A 22,238-nucleotide genomic window follows, 5' to 3' on the forward strand; every position below is an offset into this window, starting at 1 on the left:
GTACGGAAAAGCAAAGAACTGTCCATAGGTGCTTTGAAGTGACAAAAAACACACTAGTGCCAGTTGTGGGCACCTTCCAATGTTCTGAAAAATCACTGATTTCTGCCAAACACCATGGGCTGAGACCGAGCATCTGAGCATGGGAGAGGATCATCCACAATCCCGCAGTGAGAGAGTGGGGGAGTGGAGAGAGAGGGAGAGAGAGGGAGCAAGAGGGAGGGAGAGGGAGAGAGAGAGAGAAGAACCATTAGCTCAGTTGCAATCATGTGACATTCGGCATCACAGACTACTTACATTGCAAGACATCACTTGTTTATCAAGTTATAATTTATTAGAGGGGCTCCTGGGTGGCTCAGTTGGTTAAGCATCTGACCTCGGTTCAAGTCATGATCTGGCTCCTGAGTTTGAGCCCTGGGTTGGGCTCTGTGCTGACAGCTCAGAGCCTGGAGCCTGCTTTGGATTCTGTGTCTCCCTCTTGCAGTACAAGTTACTCACAATCCAAGGTTTTACTGTACACCCAAGCAGTGTATCCTGGTGTGGTACCGCATCCACAGGAAGAAGGGACATCATTTTGTAATATGCACAAAGGTGTCATATGGGCTAGCAGTAGCCCTCTAAAAAACAAATGCTTATTGTAGAAAAATTCAAAATCACATCTGGTTCCAATGAAGGAAAAAACGAAGATCACCTGAAATCCCATTAGCCAACATATTATCTCAAAATGTTTTATATTTTTCCTCCATTCTTACGCATATGCACAAATACACCAATTTTTGTCTTACAAAAATGGGATCATCAGAGAGCCTGTGTGGCTCAGTCAGTTGAATGTCTGACTCTCTTTTTTTGTTTGTTTATTTTTGAGAGAGACAGAGAGAGAGAGAGAGAGAGAGAGAGAGAGAGAGAGAGAGAAAGACAGAGCATGAGTGGAGGAGGGACAGAGAAAGAGGGAGACACAGAGTCCAAAGCAGGCTCCAGGTTCTGAGCTATCAGCACAGAGCCTGATGCGGGGCTTGAACTCACAGAACTGTGAGATCATGATCTGAGCCAAAGTCGGACACTTAAGCAACTGAGCCACCCCAGCGCCCCAAACTTCTGACTCTTGATTTTGTCTCAGGTCATGATCCCAGGGTCATGGAATTGAGCCCCATGTCCAGCTGAGTGTGGAGTCTGCTTAAGATTCTCTCTCTCCCTCTGCCCCTCTCCCCTGCTCTCTTTAAAAAAAAAAAAAAAAAAAAAAAAGGATCATCATTGTCTTCTGTGTAGCTTCAATTATTTCACTACTTAATTATATATTATAAACAGCTTCTCAGGTGTTAACAAATGTATTTACATATAATTTTTTTTCTGCTAACCTACCATTCTGCTCATAGATGCACAATAAGTTAATTTATCTATTACTGTTGGACATTTGGTTTGTTTCAGATTTCTTATTCTAAATAAAACTGGGGTATAAAAATAGAATAAATGATCATTACATTTAAAAATCACTTGTAGGGGCGCCTGGGTGGCTCAGTCGGTTAAGCTGCTGACTTTGGCTCAGGTCATGATCTTACGGTCCGGTCCGTGAGTTCGAGCCCCGCGTCGGGCTCTGTGTTGATATCTCTGAGCCTGGAGCCTGTTTCAGATTCTGTGTCTCCCTCTCTCTGACCCTCCCCCGTTCATGCTCTGTCTCTGTCTCAAAAATAAATAAACGTTAAAAAAAAAATTTAAAAATCACTAGTGAATTTTTTGTAATGTTAATTTCACCTGAAGGAATGGGGTTAAATAATTCTTAAAAGGGGAAATAAACCAGTATATTTCATTTCTGTTCTTAAATCTAAATAATTTAAACTTACATATTTATTATGTTTATATAAACATAAAGTTTATATAAATATAAACTATAAATTTATAAAATTTTATACAAAAATATAAATATATTTATGTAAATATAAACTTGTATTTAAATATAACTTAAACTTTCATTATCATTTATAATATTTTAAATTTAAACACAATTACAAATAAACTTCTAAATAAACTAAATAAAATAAACTTGGACTTAGAAAAGTCCATTATCATAAAATTGTGTCCCAACAACTTCATAAAAGCAATATCTAACTATATGGAATACAGAGTCAATAATCCTAAATAAAAGGTAACAAATATATATAAGTATTCTATTAATGTCTTCAGTTGCTAAAATTGAGAGAAAATGCAACATGTGTATATTTTTTCCTGAGAAAAGCAAATTTTCAGTAACTCAGAAACTAATGTTTCAAGTATTAATGTCCTTTTTTTTTTTTAAGTTTATTTATTTATTTTTGAGAGAGAGAGCAGGCGAGCACACAAGCAGGAGAGGGCAGAGAGAGAGGGAGACACAGAATCTGAAGCAGGCTCCAGGCTCTCAGCTTACAGCTCAGAGCCTGATACGGGCGCTCGAACCCATGAACTGCAAGATCATGACCTGGGCCCAAGGCAGATGCTCAACCAGCAGAGCCACCCAGGTGCCCCAAGTATTAACGTCTTTTGATGCTTTTTGTCTTCCCCCTGATGTTCTCCTGTGTAACTACCCTGATACTCTAGCAGGAAACAAAAAACTAAGGTGTGACTTCAAGCAGGTAAGTACCCAATAGTGCTAGGAAATAAAACTCCCAAAATTCTTTCTTTGTTTAATGAATAAAAATACTCAGTCTAGAATTCATGATTCTTGCTCAAATCACACAATTTTCCATTTCCTAGAGACTTCTTTGCACTTAATCTTTGATCACGTTATTTGTCTAAGTAAACCAATCTTCTCATAAATTCTACCTCTGAGGAAATATGAAATAGTATGTGCCAAGCACTGTGGTAAGTGCTTTACAATAATTAGCTCATTTAATCCTTATAAATTAAGTATAAAACTACTTAGATGAGATCACTGAGGCTGAGAGAGGCTAGGTAGATCACACAGTACAACTCCGTCAGCGACTAAAATGTAGATTTGAAACCAAGCAGCCTGAGTTCATTGCCCAAATTTTAATCAAGAGAGAATTTATTACCGTCAATCTCTAAACAATAACCTCAACAAGGAAACAAGATTCTACAGTATTCTCCTACTCCTTAATTGGAACCATGATTGGGAAGGAGACTACAAAGGGGTGAGGATTTAAGGAAAAATGAACACTGACCCTTACTGACTGGCTAATATCTGCCAGGTGCTAAGCTTACTCATCTATTTAAAATCTCATTAAATCCTCACAATATTCACAAAAAGAAAAATATCAGAGTGCACAAATCTTCAAGATAAAACTAAATGTCATTTTTTACCTAGCAAACAAAGATGAAAACGAATGACAATGTTTCCAGTGTTAGCAATAGTGTGTAGAATCAGGTATGTTTATATCCTACTGACGAGAACAAAAAATAATGCAAGTTTTCCAGAGGGAAATTGAAAAATTTCAAATTCTCAATAATACACATAAAACCTTTGACCTAATGGTTGACTTCTTTGGGTTTATCTCAGTGATACATTCATCAGAATGTTTTAAAATCTCAATTCAACTTAGTTAACATACAGTGTAGTCTTGGTTTCAGGAGTAGAACCCAGTGATTCATCTCTTCTAACATACAATAATACCCAGTGCTCATCCTGAAAAGTGTCCTCCTCAATGCCCATCACCTAATTAACCCATCCCTCCACCCACTCCACCTCCCCTCGAGCAAGTCTCAGTTTGTTCTCTGTATTTTTGAGTCTCTTATGGTTTGCCTCCCTCTCCGTTTTTATCTTATTTTTCCTTCCCTTCCCCCATGTCCATGTTCATCTGTTGTGTTTCTTAAATTCCACGAGTGAAATGATATAATATTGGTCTTTCTCTGAGTGACATTTCACTTAGCATAATACACTCTAGTTCCATCCATATTGTTACAAGATTTCATTCTTTTTAATATCCGAGTAGTATCGCATTGTATATACCACATCTTCTTTATCCATTCATCAGTCGATGGACATTTGGGCTCTTTCCATAATTTGGCTATTGTCAATAGTGTGCTGTAAACATTGGGGTGCATCTGCCCCTTTGAATCAGCACTCCTATATCCTTTGGATAAACACCTAGTGGTGCAATTGCTGGGTCATAGGGTAGTTCTATTTTTAAGTTTTTGAGGAACCTCCATACTGTTTTCCAGAGTGGCTGCACCAGTTTGCATTCCCACCAACACAGCAAAAGGGTTCCCCTTTCTCCATATCCTTGCAAACATCTGTTGTTTCCTGAGTTGTTAATTTTGGCCATTCTGGCAGGTGTGAGGTGGTATCTCATTGTGGTTTTGATTTGTATTTCCCTGATAATGAGTGATACTGAACATCTTTTCATGTGTCTGTTAGCTATCTGGATGTCTTCTTTGGAAAATTGTCTATTCATGTCTTCTGCCCATTTCTTCAATGAATTGTTTTTTGAGGTGTTGAGTTTGGTAAGTTCTTTATAGATTTTGGATACCAACCCTTTATCTGATACATCATTTGCAAATATCATCTCCCATTCCATCGGTTGCCTTTTGGTGTTGTTGATTGTTTCCTTCACTATGCAGAAGCTTTTAATTCTGATGAGGTCCCAACAGTTCATTTTTGCTTTTGTTTCCCTTGCCTCTGGAGACATGTCAAGTAAGAAGTTGCTGCAGCTGAGGTCAAAGAGGTTGCTGCCTGTTTCTCCTGTAGGATTTTGATGGTTTCCTGTCTCACATTTAGGTCTTTCATCCAGCTTGAATTTATTTTTGTGTATGGTATAAGAAAGTGGTCCAGATTTCCCAGCACCATTTGCTGAAGAGACTGTCTTTTTTTCCACTGGATACACTTTCCTGCTTTGTCCAAGATAAGTTGGCCATATATTTGTGGGTCCATTTCTGGCTTCTCTATTCTATTCCATCAATCTATGTGTCTGTTTTTGTGCCAGTTCCATACTATCTTGATGATTACAGCTTTGTAATATAGCTTGAAGTCTGGAATTATGATGCTTCCAGCTTGTTTTCTTTTTCAATAATATTTTGGCTATTTGGGACCTTTTCTGATTCCATACAAATTTTAGGATTGTTTTCCCTAGCTCTGTGAAGAATGCTGGTGTTATTTTGATAGGGATTGCATTGAATGTGTAGATTGCTTTGGGTAATATCAACACTTAGAACCTGGATGCAAAAATTCTCAACAAGATACTAGCAAATCGAATTCAACAGTCCACAAAAAGAAATATTCACCATGATCAAGTGGGATTTATTCCTGGGCTGCAGGGCTGGTTCAATACTCACAAATCAATCAACGTGATACACCACATTAATAAAAGAAAGGATAAGAATCCTATGATCCTTTCAATAGATGCAGAAAAAGCATTTGACAAAATACAGCATCGCTTTCTTGATAAAAACCCTCAAGAAAGTAGGGATAGAAGGAACATACCTCAACATCATAAAACCTATATATGAAAGGCCCACAGCTAATATTATCTTCAATGGGGAAAAACTGAGAGCTTTCCCCCTAAGATCAAGAACATGACAGACAGGGATATCCCCTCTCGCCACTGTTGTTCAACACAGAATTGGAAGTCCTAGCCTCAGCAATCAGACAACAAAAAGAAAGGCACCCAAATTGGCAAGCAAGAAGTCAAACTTTCCCTCTTCTCAGATGACATGATATCTACACAGAAAAAGCAAAAATCAGTTGCATTTCTATACACCAATGATGAAGCAGCAGAAAGAGATATGAAGGAATTGATCCCATTTACAACTGTACCCCAAACCATAATACCTAGGAATAAACCTAACCAAAGAGGTGAAAGATATGTACACTGAAAACTATAGAAAGCTTATAAAATAAAGAAGGCATCAAATAAGATATTAATCACTCTAATGTATTTAATACAAAACAAAAAAACTGGGAAAAACTAAATGCCCAATAATGGCAAACTACAAAATATAATAACATCCATACAAAAGAAAATCATATAGCATTTAAAAATTATGACATAGTTGTATGTATCCACGAAAATGTTCTCATGGCATAGTAAGTTTTTAAAAGAGTGTTATTACCAAATGATATGATGTCAGAGTTGCTAAAAAAAAAAAAAAGCCTTATACATGCATATGCACAGTATTAGCGCATATATGTGTATATCTGTATATAACTGAGAGTTATAAACCAAAGTGTCAACAGTATTCAACAGTGGAATTTTGAGTGATATTTACGTGCACTCTAATTCTCTTATGTTTTTTAAACTTTCTTCCATGAAACCACATTACTGCCAGTCCAATTAAAACAGTAAGTATTTTTTAAAAATCTTCACAGCTACTCTGTAGTGTAATACATTATCCTCATTTTGTAGAAAAGGGATCTTTAGCTTAGGGCAAGAAAGTAACTTGCTAAAATTTAGGCCAAAATTACTATATCTGAATCCAAAGCTCATACTTTTTCTTTTACAATAGAAATGTTACCTCCTGTTTTAGATAAAATAAGACTAGATCTACATTCAGCCCACACTTTTCCTATTCTACCCACCCCTGAAAAACTTTCTTATGAATTATCTGTGTACATGCCTCTTAACCTTCAGTGTTCTCTTTAAGAGTGAAAGTCTACATTTTTGTTCATTTTTATGTCATCTACAGTGTTCAATACTAATAGAATCTTCCTCAATTTGGTACATGATTATATAAAACACAGATGAACTCAATTTAAAGTCAGAAAATGTGTGGGGCGCCTGAGTGGCACAGTCGGTTAAGCGTCCGACTTCAGCCAGGTCACGATTTCACGGTCCGTGAGTTCGAGCCCCGCGTCAGGCTCTGGGCTGCAGAGCCTGCAGCCTGTTTCCGATTCTGTGTCTCCCTCTCTCTCTCTGCCCCTCCCCCGTTCATGCTCTGTCTCTCTCTGTCCCAAAAATAAATAAACGTTGGAAAAAAAAAATTTAAATAAATAAATAAATAAATAAATAAATAAATAAAGTCAGAAAATGTGAAACTGGAACAGAGATAATTAACATAGTTATGCCCACAATGCAAAAGAAGACTAGATCTACATTCAGCCCACACTTTTCCTATTCTACCCACCCCTGAAAAACTTTCTTATGAATTATCTGTGTACATGCCTCTTAACCTTCAGTGTTCTCTTTAAGAGTGAAAGTCTACATTTTTGTTCATTTTTATGTCATCTACAGTGTTCAATACTAATAGAATCTTCCTCAATTTGGTACATGATTATATAAAACACAGATGAACTCAATTTAAAGTCAGAAAATGTGAAACTGGAATAGAGATCATTAACATAGTTATGCCCACAATGCATGAGACAAATGGCAGTGGTGAACCTTTCAATAATTGATCCAAATTGGTCCAAGTTCTGCCACATTCCCTTCCTTTCCCACTTTGTCTATATTAGTTTTGGTTCCTATCACTTCACACCAAAATTCCTCCAATACTCTTCTCCCTAACATCTATGTCTTCATACACCAAATTCATGATTCTGTCTGTTTTCTAACATACAATACCTGGCTAATAATTTTCTTCTACTATCCAAAATGTACCTCTCCTCAGACCAGTTCATTATCACCTCCATGATTTTGCTCATGCATTTACCTACCTTGTCTTCTCTTCCTCACTACATCTTCAAATTCTAAATATTTATTGTGCAAGAACCAAAATCTCACTTCTGCTATGTTAATAATTTCTTAGATCACTAAGCTTATAGTCACTCCTTGACATTCAATGGCTAAGTTCTAGGAACTTCTAAATACCCTTAATTATGGGGCGCCTGGGTGGCGCAGTCGGTTAAGCGTCCGACTTCAGCCAGGTCACGATCTCGCGGTCCGTGAGTTCGAGCCCCGCGTCAGGCTCTGGGCTGATGGTTCAGAGCCTGGAGCCTGTTTCCAATTCTGTGTCTCCCTCTCTCTCTGCCCCTCCGCCGTTCATGCTCTGTCTCTCTCTGTCCCAAAAATAAATAAATGTTGAAAAAAAAATTTTTTTAAATACCCTTAATTATGAATGCAATAATGTATGTAAAGTTCTTAGCAGATTGTACTTAGCATATATCACTAATTATTATCAATATCATTATCACTATGTAAACATTTCAAAAGTATTACTCAATACATTACAACTGAAACAAAGCCACTCTTGAGATAACAATGCTGAGAAGTCACTTGGCCTCATTTACCAGCCAAGCGATATGACTCCTGTATATCATCCTCACAGAACCTATGCTTTAATGTCATGCCACAAAAAAAAAAAAAAAAAAAAAAAAAAAAAAAAAAAAAGACAAAATTTCACATGAAGTGGGCCATATAAGCCCTATTCGAATAGAAAGAATATTAAATCTATGGCTACCAACTGCATTGCCCTTATAGAAAATTCTCCATAATTCAGCACTTAAAAAGTCCAGTAATCATTTTAATGTGGCTTCTATGTATGTATCCATTCCCCAGGTTAATTATTTAAGTAAACCTTTTGTTACCACATGAAGATTTTAATAAGTCTTCTGATAAGCATGGATTCTTGGTGTGGAATGGCAATCAAACCTTAACTTTCCCCAAACTACACATTAAAGATAAAAGTCTTTGGTCTTAGAATATGATAACTAAAACAATTTTGTTTACATATCACTAATTATTAGCTAATGTTCACAAAATTTGAATTGGAAGATTTCATTAGGAAAAGAAGAGTTGTAGATACCATGACAAAATACTGCAAATGCTATAGTAGAATTCTAAAATTGTGAAGCTATGGGGTGAAGGACTTTGAGGGTGGGGAAGAGTTGGAAGCTATGGATAGTGTAATACAGGAAATACCTCATTAGAGGTGATGCCAGAGGTTGCTTCTGACAAGGGCCACCCCCACCACATGGCCTCTGGAATCAGTTCCTCTACCTTCTTTAAGGACTTCACTCCTTCAATTATCTGTTCTCTTTCCCCTACCCTGTACTGCTACTATGGAACAATTAGGGGTTGAGATGGTCAGTTAGGACCAATAAATCAAACTAAAAGTAACAATTAAACTTTTATTCATTCACTTGTAACAGTGCAATCAAGAAGCAAAAAGGAGCATTTGCCCCCCTTAATGGTCAACTTCTGCCTAAAAGAACAAGATGGGCAAGGATCAGGTGGATGCAGGGCAGGAAAGAGGGAGTAGGCAGCTAAAATGGAGCGGAGGGCGACTCATCTCACTGCTGAGAAGCCCCAACAAAAGACTCTTGCCCCTTTACAGACAAATGGACCATGGGGAGGGAAAGGAGGAAGGACTAGTAATGGAAAAAGACTGAATTAAAATGGAGAAAACTGCCACAGATCCCAATAAGGAAGCCTCTGGCTGGAAGCAACTGGCCTAGAAATGCCTATGGTTGGGTCTGAAAGATCACCTATAGGATTTTGGAGTGGGGTTGGACTTCTCAGATATCATCCTACTTACTTCTCTGCTTCCCTCAAACTTCTTGAAAAACTATATACACACTATGTCTCCACATTCCTACCTCCCATCATGTCCACAAATTACTCTTGCTAAAGTCATCAGTGTTTTCCCTGTTTTACCCAAACCACTTTATTATCCTTCTCTTTATACACTTCTTAGAAGCAAGTGTTACTGTTGAATACTCCTTCCTGCATACCCTCTCCTCACTTGTCTTTTATAACATTATATCATCAGGTTTTCCACTTTTTCTCAAAAAATGACTGAAGTTTTGTAGGGTTAGGTTCCTCCCTCCAGCCATCAAAGGTTAGAGCTCCTCAAGGCTCTCTCCCAGGTCCTCATCTTGTGCAATACTTTCTTGTTAATCTTCCATGCCCTCATGCATAGTATTGATAGCAATCTATAGTAAATGACACACACACAAAAAGCATAGTCTTCAGAGGGTCCAGATCCATTCATTCAGTTCTCTATTTGCTATCTCTATTTGGCTGTTTCAAAGATCCAAAACAAAAAACAAAAACTTATTATACTCAATGGGTCAAAAACTGAACTTTTAAATTCCTCCTTCAAACATGATGCTTTTCAGTATTTCATGTTTCAGAAAGGAGTCACATCACCCATCCTTTTGTTCAAGTCAAAAATCTGGGACTCCACCCTTTAATTTCTTCTGTCTGTTCCTACCAATATAATCTGTCGCTAAATCCTATTGATTCTACCTCTTAAGTAACCACAGAAACTATCTCTACTTATATAAACTGCCACCATCCTAGTCCAACTACCATCGCCTCTGGTCTAGTTGTCTTCATTCCCTCGTAATTATTTCCCCCACGTCCACTGTTGCTTCCCTCCTATCTACATAATACAAAACAATCTAATCGTGTAAGAATAGATCATATCAATTCCCTGCCTGAAGCTCTTTAATGCCTTTCCACTGAAACCAACATGATTTGCGCCCCACCCACCCCCACCCCTGCCCCGGTCTCAATCATTTATTCATTCAACTATTACTGAGCATAACCTTCGGGCAGATTCTATGCTGAGTGTCAGGGATTATGAACAAACTGGAGTGCAAGGAGCTTATAGACAGGCATGGATCACACACAACTAACACACAAACATGTACATTAGTAACTGTGACATGAATAACATTTCAAAAGTATTGTGAAGAAATAATTCAGGGACCTGTGAGATCCAATAAAAGGAATACGCATTTAGAAAGTCAAGGAATTCTTCCTTCATCTTATTTCACTGTTATGCTCACTCACTGCATGCTTCCTCTTCAGTATAGCTCTCATGCTTTTTAAGCTACGCACAATCTGAACACCCTTCCAAATTAGCTGAGCTTTGACTCCGAAGTAATCCAAATATAGGAAGATAAGGATTATTCTATGAACTGTGAATCAAGTGTAAGTTAAAGACAAGAATATACAGATTACATAATCTAGGTGATAGGAGAAATGATGAATATTGCAAATCCAGTGGCAGCAATGCTGGTGCTGCCGAGGCCCATATATTAACCATATTGACCCCATGATACAGCCATATTAACTCCTGTTCATTTTCATAGCCTGGTTTCTCAGAGTTCCACTTATTACATAACCTACCCGATAGTCTTGCATAAGCTGTATTTCTTTACTTTCAGTCTTTTCTAATAGAATCTAAGCTCAGTGAGGACAGTTTACATGTAGACAGGAGGGAATGGCATGTGTAAGTCCTGCAGGCTTGAAATAGCCCTGCATGTAACAAAGATTTTTGTTTTTTCTAGTTCACATAAAGTGAAAGGACAAATGAAGGTTCTTCTAGGAGCTACTGTCTTATCAGAAATGGTTTAGTATTTGGCCACATAAAATAAAAACTAACATATCCAATTCATGGGCACTTTCCACAAAATAAGTATTAGCAGTATTTGAAGGCCAATAGAGAATTCAAAGGGTTACCAACAATTCTCTTGAGTTGAGAGTCCAAATCAGGGGTCAGCAAACTATGGCCCAAGGGCCAAATCCAGCCTGCCACCTGTTTTTGTATAGCCCATGACATGGATTAGTCTTTATAATCTTAAATGGCTGAAAAGAATTAAAACAAAATTTTGTGATATGTGAAAATTCTTGAAGCCCTAATTTTTTTGTCAATATATAAAGTTTTTTTTTTTTTTTAACGTTTTTATTTATTTTTGGGACAGAGAGAGACAGAGCATGAACGGGGGAGGGGCAGAGAGAGAGGGAGACACAGAATCGGAAACAGGCTCCAGGCTCTGAGCCATCAGCCCAGAGCCTGACGCGGGGCTCGAACTCACGGACCGCGAGATCGTGACCTGGCTGAAGTCGGACGCTTAACCAACTGCGCCACCCAGGCGCCCCAATATATAAAGTTTTGTTGACACAGCCACACTCGTTCCTCTACAGTCTTCCATGGCTGCTTTAGTGCTACAACATCGGTTGAATGGTTACAACACAGATCATACATGGCACGCTCATTGATTTGCACTGCTATTCTGAACACAAAAATCAGTGATGCAGTACAATTCAACAGAATTTCAAGCGCTTCATGAATTGTTGTAATGTGACATTTAATTTTTGTTTTAATACCAGTGTATATAATCATGTCAAAACAAGGATATAAGAGAAAAGAGGACTTCAAATGACATACTTTTAAGGCGCAGGGGAGTGTAGATTATGTTATGAAATTAAATAGCAATGCATTGTGTTTATTATACAATGACACTATGGCTGTGCTAAAAGAATACATGTTGACATTCCCAAACTAAGAAGTGTTCACAATATTTCTAACTCACAGGAAAGCAGCAGTCAAAAACTTAGACAATTTAAAATGGAAGATCTCATCACAGCAGAATTTCTTCACAAAAATATAAAATGAGTTTGAGTGGTATATTTGTCATCCAGTCAATGAAAGCCATTTAACAATGATGAGTTAATTAAATAGTGTTTGACAGCAGCAACCAAAGGAATGTGTCCAGAGAAAATAAACTTGTTTAAAGTGATTAGCCTTTCAGCATGAACGGTAACTCAAAAAGTTGAGGACAAGGTTAAAGACAAGGCAAATAATTTGGGGTGGTTTTCCTTGGCTCTTGATGAATCTACAGATGTTAATGATATTGCTTAGTGTTTATCTGAGGAGTCAGTGCTTCCTTTATTTGAAGTGACTAAAGAATTAGCTTTTGTTAACAGTCTATGTAGAACATGAAAATATTTTCAAGAAAACTGGGAAAACACTAATTCACAACGTGATATGACATATGCTAAGATGCTACATGTTATGGTGGTTAAAAATATGTATAGTACAGAGAAGCTTAGTTGGACAAATTTATAAAACTTGTGAAAATATAAGCATGTGTGAAATTTTAAAGCCTACGGTTATTCACTGTATTATTCATCAGCAAATACTGTGTGAAAATATTTTAATGTGTCATGTGTTATTGAACCAGTAGTGTCAAAAGTGAACCCCATTTATTCTTGTGGACTTGTCCATTGTCCATTTTGTGAGCTCTGAGCACAAACAGAAGCTTAATATCCAGATTGCTCTAACACACAGCACTTTGACTTTTGAGTTTTTACAAAAAGGATCAAGATTGAAATTTTCCTAAAAGAAAACAACTGCCCTCAACCACTTTTAGTCAAAGCTGGACAGCTTTGGAAATTAGCTTTAGATGTAGACAGTTATGTTTCTTAATGAATTCAGCCAAAAATTTCAAGGTAAACAGTGCTTACATGCAAAACTTACACGTCAAAAAGTCATTTCAGTCACAACTGATGTTGTTTGGGTCACAAAATAATGTCAACCTGCTTTATGTATTTCCCATCTTGTCAAAAGTTAAAAACAAGAACCAAGATCTCTATTCCCATACACTTTTCAAGGAGTATATTTCTGAACTCAAACTATAATTCCAGTAGCATTTTTCCAACCTTTATGCTAGTGCAAAGAAAATTTCCGTTATTTCCAAACCCACTTAACTGCAATTGAGGAACTTGGCACTTCAACTGGAAGTGATTAATCTGTAATGTAATTACTAAAAGACAAATACCAAGAAAAGAATCTAATAGAATTTTGTAAATGCCTCCCAAGCAATACTGTGTTCAATTAAAATCATATGTTCATGGATTGGGATCACTCTTTAGCAGTACCTATTTGCACGAAAAACATTCTCAAAGATGAACTATTTAAAATCTCATTACAAATTAGCATTAACAGAAGAACATTTGTAATCAATTTGATGACAGAGATCACTAACTCTGAACCCCAATTAAGTGAAATGCTATCCCCTCTAAAGAATTCCATTCTTCTCATTTATACATTTGTATTACAAAAAACTGTGCTAAATAATTACCTTTGATTTTTTTCAATAAAAATTGCAGACATTTGTCTCGTTGTATAAATATTTACATAATACCCTCAGTTCTGCCTCTTAGCCCACAAAGCCTAAAATTTTACAATCTAGGCCATCACAGAAAAAGTGGGCTGACCTCTCAGCTAAATTATTTAAATTCCACTTGTATTCAAGTTGTCAATCCATATGAAGATTTTCATTTGGGGAAATTTGGTGATAAGTAGAGGTAAAAAGAGATCTGTTGTTTTCTTATGATTTTGATAATTTCATGACAATCACTGAGTCACTGACAATACTGACAGTGTCTCAGAATCCAAAATACAAATGATAGACAAATTAAGAAAGGAAGATGCAACAAAATACAAAGGACAGCTAAATTAAAAACTTGAGAACTTAGTCAACTCCTCCCATCTGTTTTTATTCTACTCTACATATCAAAAACATAAGAATTTTTTTAATTATATTAATAAAATGTTACCTGAAAAACTAAAGAAAATGGCTACCCAAAATAATAAAATAAAAAAACAAAAGAAATAACTATAAGACCAATACAAAAAGACAGAAACTGTTGTCTTCCATAACATCAATTCATCTCTCTCTAAAATGAAAGTTTGATAAAGAAGGAATAACATGAAAAAAAGATAAATGTAAATTATTCTACCTAAAGACTAACGCTGGCATAATCTGGAGGAAACATTCTAGTACAATGGAGAAAAATGGCTTTTTCGTCATTAATTAAAGGTAATTTAGCAGAACACTGAATAATCAGTTTTACAGGCACTGAATTTTTATAAAACAGGACTATATGAAATTATAAACACATTCTCAGTACCTCAGAATATCCTCCAAATTCATAATATTAAACATTAAAAAAGAATGTTTAGGGGCGCCTGGGTGGCGCAGTCGGTTGAGCGTCCGACTTCAGCCAGGTCACGATCTCGCGGTCCGTGAGTTCGAGCCCCGCGTCGGGCTCTGGGCTGATGGCTCAGAGCCTGGAGCCTGTTTCCGATTCTGTGTCTCCCTCTCTCTCTGCCCCTCCCCCGTTCATGCTCTGTCTCTCTCTATCCCAAAAATAAATAAAACGTTGAAAAAAAATTTAAAAAAAAAATGTCTAAAGCTCATGTATTATAGGAATATTATTTGTCTATTATAGAGCAAGTAATAGAATTATTAAAAGACAATATAATACAATTTCAGGCTTCAAACGGGACAAACTGAAGAAGCATGCTGAATGTTTCAAATGTTATTTTATAGGGTCAAAACTATTTAAGATTTTTAACATTTAAATCTGTATGGTGTTATCACTGTAAAAACAGCAACACTGTAACTTGGCAAGGTGATATGAAAACAAGAACAAGGTAAATGACTATATATGCTCTCTTTCTGCTGAGAGTTCTGGTTTATTTCTGACATCCTAGCAGAATTATTAATAGTACCTCCTTTCACTTCTAAAGTGTCTAAGTCAAGACAATACATTAAACAGTCACCCTTTGTATATAGGAGCATCCAGCAAACATGGTCCAACCCTACAATGTAAAAGAGAGGTAACACTTGTTTAATTTGATGATGCTTGCTGACACAATCATTATCTTTAAAACACTGGCATTTTTATAAAAATTCTCAACAAACTGGGGCACCTGGGTGGCTCAGTTGGTTAAGCATCAGACTCTTGATTTTGGCTCAGGTCATGATCTCACAGTTTGTGGGCTGGAGCCCCATTTTGGGCTCTGCACTGACAGCACAGGGCCTAGTTGAGATTCTCTGTCTGTTTCTCTCTTAAAAATAAATAAACAATTTTTTGAAAAGTTCTCAATAAATTATATCAGTATAATACACGTTACGAATGCCTGGAGTTTCCATTACATAAAATAGGTCTCAGTGCCAACGTTCATGTTGCAAAGCCATAGTGGTAAAATGGAGAATAATTTGTTTTTTGTTTTTTTTTTTAATTTTAGAAAGAGAAGGAGAGAGACAGAATCCCAAGCAGGCTCCACACTCCATGAGGAGGCCGCTGCGAGGCTTGAACCATGACCCTGGGATCATGACCTGAGGTGAAATCAAGAGTCAGAACTTCAACCACCTGAGCCACCCAGGTACCCCGGGAATAATTTATTCTTAAGTTCCATATTTTATTAAGAGTTGTGCAGCAGAATAAAATATAACTGTTTATAAGGAAAAATGACAGTGGATTTATAGAACCTGAAATTTTTAATCCTTAAACAGTATTTACAAGATACTTAACTCAGGGACACCTGGGTGGCTCAGCCGATTAAGCCTCCTACTCTGGATTTTGGCTCAAGTCATGATCTCACAGTTTGTGGCATGAAGCCCCACACCTGCTTGGGATTCTCTCTCTCTGCCCCTCCTCCTGTTCACACGCTCACTCTCTCTCAAAATAAATAAACATTTTAAAAAATAAATTAAAAAAAAAGACATTTAACTTAAAACCCCACAAGAATATGAATGTATTTGTGTGTAAATAAAGACCTTTTTCGATAGAAAATGTATATTATATATTACTTAGACTAGGCAGATACGTTAACTACTATTTTGAATATTTATACTAAATGGAACATATAAGTTTTAACTATATTAACTCTCCATTAATAAAAACTACCTGGACAAGCAAAACAAGGTTCCAGGTTAATAAATTATATATTAACAATAAATTGTTAAATTAAAACTGACATATTAATTTTGATGATTAGAGAATATTAACAGAAGCATTAGGAATTACGTATAAAAACCTGCACAGTATTTCTTACTAAAGAGATTAAAAAACGTAAGATTATGTACTTTTCTCTTTTAATTCTGAGTTCTCAAAAGCTAGTACTCATGGTTATGTAAGAGAATGTCTTTGTTCTTAAAATATGTGTACTACATTATTTATGGGTAATAATGTTTCTAATATACTCTCCTTTGGTTCAGAAGGAAAATAGATTTACAAATATATGTGTGGACAGAGAGGGAAGGAGGGCTGATAAAACAAATGGGGGCAAATGTAAACAACTGGTGAATCTGGGTAGAGGGTACATGGGAGTTGCTTGTACTCTTCTTGAAAATTCTTTCCAAGGTGGAAGTTTTATCATTAAGTTACCAAGAAAAACAGCTAATTCTATTCAATTTAGCCAAGGTTCTGTTTTTACTAACTATAATATTTTCTTTGGAGTAATTTTCTACTTTTTGAAAGCCAATAAATTCTTCTCTTTCTACCAATTACTACTATACTTAAATTAACCAAATTTAATTCTGACAAAAACAACAGTCTTAAACAAATTTTGGAAAAATGTAAGATTAAAAACTTCTACACAAAGAATAAACTCCAAGAGAAAAGATGCAAATAAAATGACTATCATAATCTTTTGTTTTTTATTTGCAAGTATAAAACTGAAGAAAAACAAAAGCCTGGAACATAGCATCTGTCATATCAGAATATAAAAAGATGATCCTGGCACAAAATGAAAAAGCTCTAATTCATTTGCAAATCAAGCCTGCCGGTTCCATTTCAAGCTGGCGGTAACTGTCAAGAGTTAACAAGATAATCACTTTCAATCCTGCCTTCAATGGTACATTACACTGTTATTCCATTCAATAAGGCCGTTCTTTGGGGCACTAGATGAATGGTTTTCATTTCTAACTCACACAAAAAGTTGTGCGGGGAAAAATCCACGGGGCTTAAGAAAGAAATCCCTTTATGGGCATTTATCTGCCGGTACTTGCTTTTAGGCAAAATGAGATATTTTGAAACATCAGTGTCCATTCACTTCCTCTATTCCTTTAGGCCCTTAATCCGTTAAAAAAAAAAATTGGCATATGAGAAAAGTGCAAAACCAGTTTCATTTTCTAAATTATCAATGCACACTAAACAAAAATTCTCTTAAAATTACTCTATGCAAATATAATGCTATTCCACACAGAAGACTAATATTAACCAATCTTCTCCATATCTCATAACTCATGTGACTTTCGTAGATTACTCACCTATATTTTAGATGAAATGAAGGTGTTTAAAATTTCATATTTTCTTCTTGTTTTACCTTTAGTGATAATTTTTTAAAAACCTTTCCAGATCATTCCCAATTGAATGAAAATGAGTTTTACCTAAGTGTATCCTTGTAACGTATTAATCAAAAAACATTATAAAGGCTTTTACTATTTCATTGTTTAACTTAATTTTACCAACAAATGTAGCAGAAGTATGTGTACAATTGTTTTTGCAAAAATATTGAAACTGTATTAAAAAAATATATATACATACATACATATTGTTTTCAATGGAAGAAAAACACAAAGTACAAGGATTTAAACATATCTACTACTAATAGACAATTAGGTCATCTTCAAACTGTAGTTTGAGTAAAACCTCTTCCCTGACTCCTTATGCTGCCCTATATCCATCAATTTCACCCAATGTCAAAGTGTAAATTTACAAGAACCATCTGTGTATGAATTACAACCTACTATTCAGGTCTATTTAGCAATAAAAACAATCTTTCCCTACCTACACCCTCAATTCAGAAAATAGTATTGCTATATATTTCCATGTAAATCACAATCTCCAGCCAGGACTTTTAATCCTTTTATAATCCCTAATTATCTGGGGGTAAACTTGGATTTTTAAAGCTCATGTGTTTACAAATGTTTAAAGTCCTTCTAAAATCATTACTTAAAAAAATACATTTATATTGCATCCAAAGGCCTGAAGAAGTTAGAATATTCATGTTTATGACTACAAAGGCTACACACTTGAATTTTTAAATTCAGAAGACTCCATGAATTCATACAACACATGACGATAATCCTTTTATGCCAAGGGAGAAAGAAGTCTTCTAACTAGGTACCTTTTCTGCAGCAGCACAAGTTCACCCAATTTTTCCAAGTCTGGTATGACTAGTCATTTAGCCTCAAAGAGGAGAAAACTATCCTTATCCTTTAAAATAAAAAGTAAAGTAAAATAATACATGAGAAAGTATTTCAGAAAGTTTTATATTATCCAATAGACTTGGTCATGAATATTTAAATTTTAAAAAAGTATCTAAACTAAAATTTGTCATTATGAAAATAATGAATCTGTATATTTTATAAGGTCCTTAATAAAATTTAAGCTATATCAGAAAACTAGGAAATCTAAATCATAAATGGCTTGTGTTCAATCCAATATACAACAAAAGTTTACATGGTATTATAAAATGACAAATTGAGCAAATTTTATTATTCCAAACTTTATAACCTTTGTAACAGAGGTGTTAAAAACCCTGTCAAATAGTATTATGGGATGATCAATAAATTATGAATGAAATGCATGATTATCATGTGTAGTTTAAAACCAATTGGTGGGGCACCTGGGTGGCTCAGTTGGTTGAGCGTCCAGCTTTGGCTCAGGTCATAATCTCACGGTTGATGGGTTCAAGCCCCATGTCAGGCTCTGTGCTGATAGCTCAGAGCCTGGTGCCTGCTTCAGATTCTGTGTCTCCTTCACTCTCTGCCCCTCCCCTGCTCACACACACACACACACACACACACACACACACACACACTCTCTCTCTCTCTCTCTCTCTCTCTCTCTCTCAAAAATAAACATTTAAAAAGTTTTTTTAAACCAATTGGCAACAATGCTAGAAATTCCTGAAGAACTCTGCAAACACAAGGCTATCTGTAGAACACAATTCTTCTTAGAGCCTAAGAAGAACTGACTCACAATGGTGAGTCAGTTCTTATACAGAGGGAGGATGCTAGGGTCACCCTATCACTGGGGTACTCTATCCTTTTGTTGGGTTCCAGGATCACCATTACCCCAGGAGGTAGAAATGTTTGATCTTTCAGCTGTATGCTGCCCTGCTGCAGCTCTTTCCCTCATTAGATCCCCGGGGTTAGCTATAAGGAAACAAATACACTGGCAAAGACAGCAGGGAGAATGAGACATCTCCTACACATCAACCACTGGGACAGTGATGAAGAGGTGTCTGAGGGACTGCACAAGTCTAGCACAAAAGCTTTATGGAGGGTCACATGGCTTCCAACAAGCAAACTGATGTCCTGAATGATATATGCAGTGACCCCTTACTAACACTGACACCTGACAATAAAATTCTGGTTTGCACAAATACAATTTTTAAACTACAGGAATAGCTATTTACAGAGAGAACTTTTGCTTTTGAAGTAAGAAACCTGGACCCTCTATAATCTTTAAATAGATGAACATCTATTCCAGATAATGTGTGTCTAACAAATGTAAATTTTATTATGTCAAATGAATAAAAATGTAATAAAACATTCAAATTACTATTACCATACAATACAGACAATGTTTTAGGTTGGCAAAAACACCTATCTGAATTGCTGACTATGTAGCAAGAAATTTACATTCCAAAATAACTCCCTTTTAGTTTCTTCAGTCAAAAGTTCTTCATGGGATGCCTGGGTGGCTCAGTCAGTTAGGCGTCCAACTTTGGCTCAGGTCATGATCTTGTGGTCTGTGAATTTGAACCCCGCAATGGGTTCTCTTGCTGTCAGCGCAGAGCCTATTCAGAATCCTCTATCACCCTCTCTCTGTGACCCTCCCCACTCTCTCTCTTTTGCTGTCTCAAAAATAAACATTAAAAAAAAACTTCATAAATTACATTAAAGCTCAAGAAATGTGTTACTTTATTGTTATTCTTATTTGAAAATCTTCCAAGTATTCAAAGAATAAACAAGGTACTTCATGAAGATAACTCCTTAAAATTGGTTAAAAAAAGAAAGCTCTCTACTGAAAATATTAGAACACATGGTAGTTGGGGAAAAATAAACTTCATTATCAAATGAATAAGAAAGAAGGGAGAGAAAGGTAAAATAACGAAATAATTTTCTAAATATCATTTGATAACATGTTTGAATATTTTAAACTTATCTAAAACAATCTGAAATTGATATCAATAAATCATAAAGATTTCCTAAAAAATAAAAGTAATATTAAAAAAGCAAACAACACAAAGAGAATAATAAACAATGGAAACTGGCAATTCATCAAATAAATATAAATGATCAATGACTCTATAAAAAGATGTTCAACCCTAATAATAATATCTAAGAAATAAAAATCAACCTAATAAAATATCTGTGAATTTTTGCCTAGTGTAATTACAAAATCTATCTTTAAGATTATACCTTGTTTTGTAAGTGGTTGTGGGTAAATGAAAAGTCTCACACAGAGCTATTGATGTATAAATTACCAAACCCATTACAAGGTAGAGTTAAGAAACAAATACTCTTAGCTTAAACAATCTACTTCTAGAATCTTAAGTAAAGAGAAATACAAAACAATTTTGAACAAAGTTTTATACTATGATATTAATTACATAATGGAATCCTGGTTAAGTCTGAGCTAAAGACTAAATATATTACGTTAAAGACTAAATACGACTAAGTAAAGTTAAAATAAGAGTATATTCTCATAAGGGAATAATATGTTCTCTGGATATTAAAAGTAATGTTTTAGGAAAATGATTACAACATATTCTTTAAAAGGAGATGTTAACAGTATATACAGTAGTAGGCCAATTTTGTAAAACCAAAAATACTGAGAAAAAGAGTATAAGGTTACCAAAACATAAAAAAGTGTCTATTGTAAGAGGCAAGGTTAAGGATAACTTTTACTGCTTTTTAAAATTCTCTTCTATAATTCTCAAATTATTTTACAATGAACATATATTAGTTTTATATTCAGGAAAAGTATTAAAGAAAAAAGTTTCTACCATAAAGAATAAAATCTCTGCAATCAAAAAATCCAAACCAAAAAATTAATTTTCTAATATCCCAGATAGAAAAAGTTTTACTATAATCTTCCAAATTTATGTACACTGACATCAGCACAGAAATCTATGCATAAATACTGAAATATTTATCAAATAAAAGTCTCTTAAGGATGGAGAAGTAAAATGATCCTCAGCCACAATTTTGATCCCATCGTTTCTAAAGCTATAAATTCATTATTTTGAATGAAAGGTAAATGCCTCAGAGGCTATATTTTCAATGTTTAAAACAAAAGAGAAAATCTAATGTGATTAATAAATGTTCCTTCAAGAATTTCATGCAACTGTTGGTGGGAATGCAAACTGGTACAGCCACTCTGGAAAACAGTGTGGAGGTTCCTCAAAAAATTAAAAATAGACCTACCCTATGACCCAGCAGTAGCACTGCTAGGAATTCACCCAAGGGATACAGGAGTACTGATGCATAGGGGCACTTGTACCCCAATGTTTATAGCAGCACTCTCAACAATAGCCAAATTGTGGAAAAAGCCTAAATGTCCATCAACTGATGAATGGATAAAGAAATTATGGTTTATATACACAATGGAGTACTACGTGGCAATGAGAAAGAATGAAATATGGCCCTCTGTAGCAACGTGGACGGAACTGGAGAGTGTGATGCTAAGTGAAATAAGCCATACAGAGAAAGACAGATACCATATGTTTTCACTCTTATGTGGATCCTGAGAAACTTAACAGAAACCCATGGGGGAGGG

The 22,238-nt window shown here is 35.6% G+C and overlaps 1 protein-coding gene across 1 annotated transcript in view; it reads right to left on the reverse strand.

The window, feature by feature from the left end:
- RSRC1 (arginine and serine rich coiled-coil 1) overlaps window positions 1–22,238 on the reverse strand; it is a 417,872-nt gene that overhangs the window by 230,404 nt on the left and 165,230 nt on the right. The window lies entirely within an intron of this gene.

Source organism: Felis catus, chromosome C2 (genome assembly GCF_018350175.1).
Source record: "Felis catus isolate Fca126 chromosome C2, F.catus_Fca126_mat1.0, whole genome shotgun sequence".
NCBI classification, from domain to species: Eukaryota; Metazoa; Chordata; class Mammalia; order Carnivora; family Felidae; genus Felis; species Felis catus.